The sequence below is a fragment of the Frankliniella occidentalis genome, unplaced genomic scaffold, assembly GCF_000697945.3.
Source record: "Frankliniella occidentalis isolate FOCC.00 unplaced genomic scaffold, Focc_3.1 Scaffold13, whole genome shotgun sequence".
In the NCBI taxonomy this organism is placed as follows: Eukaryota; Metazoa; Arthropoda; class Insecta; order Thysanoptera; family Thripidae; genus Frankliniella; species Frankliniella occidentalis.
In genome coordinates, this window is record NW_026267143.1 from 687,420 (window position 1) to 691,311 (window position 3,892).

General features: G+C 57.1%; 1 protein-coding gene across 1 annotated transcript in view; it reads left to right on the plus strand.

Moving 5' to 3' along the window:
- LOC113217643 (alpha-mannosidase 2) overlaps window positions 1-3,892 on the plus strand; it is a 225,973-nt gene that overhangs the window by 142,131 nt on the left and 79,950 nt on the right. The gene's annotated exons all lie outside the window — the stretch shown is intronic.

Consider the following 3,892-nt stretch of genomic DNA (forward strand, 5'->3'; position numbering starts at 1 on the left):
CTCCCTCTCCCCACCCACTCTCCTCGCCGACCACATCCATCCCCCTTCTCAAGAACACGCCTCGTCCGTTCACCTTGCCGCAAAGAGTCGTCGTGGCTGTGGTGTTCTGTCGACGAATCTTAGAAGCGCCGAGGGGTAATCTTAAATTTAAATTAACCCGATGTGAAGTAGCACGCGCGACTCTCTGCCTCCGCAGCGCTCATCAGCACAACTTGATTAGGTTCCATATCTGAGCCGCCTCGGGCGCCGCAATATCTTGCGACGTATGTGCCTAAGGGCGGGGAGCCGTGGCGGGGAGGCTGGAGATAGGAGAGCACACTGGAGCGCAACGCTGTGGCGGCACGGAGCAGCCCGTTCATAGGACGACCCGCGATACAAAGCGATCAGGGGTTCCAAACCGTTTCTCTGACCAGTTACGCTTCAGTCTAGTTGTTATGGTTTTGTCGGCGCCATGGTAAAACAATACAACAGAAAACCATTCTTTGCATTTCAAAGAAAACAACATTTAAGTGTTTTCATTCAGTTGTGAAAGTAGCTCGGCCGAAGTGTAGTCCCGCTAACTTCCATAAAAGCAGCCTTCTTGTTTTTCTGATGGGGGGTCAAAGCCTTCCAAGCAAATGATGATCGTTCGGGGGAGCAGCCAGCGGACGGCCCATGTGGTACATTTTTGTTGCTAAATGATTGTGCCGTGAGCTTGATGCCGTTCCGCCATGAAGTACTTCCGAGCCGGCGCGCGTCTGTAATTGCGGCCCTCTCGGCTGCAGGCCGGCCCAATGCTGATTGAGGCGCCCCATCACCTTGGGAATCCCATCCGCCCGCCGGGGAGATTGCTTATGCGGCCGAAAGAGGATTACCACGCGGGCGGGAGCTAGCGGCGCCCAGCGGCGGCGCCCACCAGGGCCATCGCGAGGGAGGTCATGTCACGCGTGGGCAACGCCACGAACACTGTTAAAATAAAACCTACAGGAGATGTGTATGCAGTGCGCCCTGTCAATTTGTCATCAGGTCAGCGACTGTAATTTCGGATTACGGTCCACTCCGTACAGGATGAGCCGTAATTCCACGATCCGTCGTTTTAGTCAGTACACCACTTGACTTACAAACTGAAGTACGGTCCATATTTTTACGGTCTGGCCTGTACATAAAATGTACTGGAGAGACCGGACCGTAGGAAAACTGTACTTCCTTACACCATTTTTAATAGTGAAAATGAGTTCTTGAAGCGATCACATCTGCATATTGGGCTGAGGCAGTTGGTCACCACGCGTTTAGAGTGTGCCGAAGCGCCCATGTTCCCCTCTGCTGCCAACTATCCTCGTTCCACTGTACCGCACGGGCGTCAGACTTTTGGGTCGAGGGCGGCGCTGACGTTTGTGTTTGAATGTCGTTCCTTCGCCAGACCGGCCGGCCGCCCACGCCTCCAGGCGGATCCTTCAGCGACCCGTTATTTATGGTCCCCCCGTGTCTTTGCTGGGCTCGGCTCGGCTCGGCTCGGCTCGGCTCGGCGCGGTGTGACCCGAGGCGGCGGGCCGAGGCGGGCGGGCCTGCGGCTGCGCGTGTCGGGAGGGAGGAGGGTTGGCTTGAGTGCAAGCCTCGGGGCCGTGGCAGGGCGTGGCGGGGCGGGGAGCATTGTGTGAAGCGGCGGAAGGGGCTCGCTTTGCGAGGCGCTGCCTCACCGCCCCCGTACACACACACACGCACGCACAAACACACACGCACACAGGCATGCAAGGAGGTCAACCTAAATGTCGTCTCTGGGGTGGTGCTCGGCGGCTCGGTGCACGAGATGCTCCCGCTGCGCTCGGGGCGCCCGTGCGGGTAGGCCAGCGCTGCGCAGGGCCGCGGCCGGGTTGCCTACCCTCCGCTCCACAGGGGCTACAGACCCGTGCCCGCCGCGGCGACGTGACGCTTGCTGACCTTGGTTTAGAAAATCCCTGTCCCGCAGTGAAATAGCAAAACGGAAAAAGGCACGGACCGATTCTGACTATGACTATATGCTGCGAAATAACTCTTTCTGTATATATCTTTGTGATGCTTTCTTGAATCGCCCATTTCACCATACTAAAATATCTGGTTTGGCCCTCGCATTAACTACACTGGAAAAACAACGGTAGGTCTTAGTACCTTTTAAAGGTGCTAATTTTTTATGCCCTTAGATAGGCATTAAAGTCTCGAGAGGCACTAAAATTTAGCACCTTTGGGGCATTCTTGTGCCTTTCCAGGGGTGCCAATCTGTCAGTGCCTCTAAGGCCCGTAAGTCATTAACACCCTAATTAGGTTCTTGATTCCTACCTTTGTTTCCCTGTGTATTGTCCGTGATCTACCTTCCCTGTAAGTTACAGTTAATCCTGCAGCGTTGAAGGCTGTCCGCCTTGTTTACATAAATGTAATGTAATTGGCTATAAAGGCAGGTTTCACTATGACTCATGGACATTTACCGCTCGAGCTTTTAACACTGCTATCCGACATGATTATGTTTGCCAAGTGAACCATTTAACTTAAATGCTAGTTGCACAATTGTGCGACAGTGTCATTTTAATAGGGATGGCAGACAAATTGGGAGACAGGACGACGCAAGGAGAGAGAGAGAGAGAAATACAAGGACTCTGGTAAGCAGCTGCAACTTGAGCAACAGGCGTCCTGTTACTGCGACGTTAGGCGCTGCTAAGGGGGAGGGGGAGACCAAGATGGCGGTGGAGTGGAGGTAGAAATGAGGAGCGGCTCCCCTCTCCTGCGGCTCTCATCTGCCTCTCAGCTGGCCCAGCCGAGCGTGGAGCCGAGCAGCGGCGCGAGGTCGCTGTGCTTAAGAAGGGGTTGTGTTTTTAGCTGAGAGGCCTGAGCTGGCTGCCGATACGGGTGGGCCGCTTGGCTCGGGGCCCGTGCGTGGCACCGGCCAGCGGCCCGAGCGGCGGCGGCCGGCCACCAGAATCGCTATTCAAACTCGGCGCCCCGCCGCCGCCCCCTCGGGCCCCTCGGGCCCCACGAGCCATTACAAGCTATTTTTATTATTCATGTATGCGGTGCAAACCTCGCCGCCTTCCTGCCTGACCTGACTTATGCATTATGCATGCGGGACCCGGAGATGCACGGCCCGGCTGCAGCGCCCCGGCGGCGGGCGCCACCTGCCCGCCCCGCCCCGCCCTGCCTCGCCCATTGGGGCAGCGCTGATGAGTGCGTGGATTGGGAGGCAGCGGCACCCTGCGCCGGGCGACAAAGTGTCAGCGGGGCGGCCGCTGAGGAGGGTTGTCATCGCTGCGGTTGCGCCCCTCCTCCCCCTCCCGTCAGGAATGTTCACATAGTTTGTCGTATGGCCGGGGCGGGGTGGGGTGAGGCGGGGCGCGGGAGGATTAGGTGGGGCGGAGCGGCTTTATTACTCCGGGTCTCCGGAGCGTGACAGAGACCCACCGGAGCGGCGCGGCGGCGGATGGGGGGTGGTCGGAGGACCCGGTGGGGGACCCGGTGGGGGGCCCCCGGAAACCAAAAGCCGAAAGGCTCCTTGCTATTTCAACTTTTTATTCCTGTGTTCTCCCGGCGCAGATCAGCCCAAACGGGCTGCAGTGAAATGAATTGGAAGAGGGTAACCGAGACGGAGAGCGAGAGAGACGGGGTGGAAGGGCGGGAGGAGGGAAATGGCGTTTGTTCCTCCTCGACTCATCATTTCATCCTCTCTTTTCTCATCTAGCTCGTCAAACTGGCTCGCTTTCTGCTTGTATGATTTCAGGATCCGCCGCGAGAAATATAGAGACGTGTCTTTATCTCTTTCTCCTCCTTTTATTTCTGATCGCTGTTTTGGTAGGAAAGGGGGAGTAGACCTCAAAAACGCCCGTAAAAAGAGACATTTGGGGAGCTTCGACGCGCGCGCGGGGAAACGCCTCTTTCAGGTCGAGGCCGC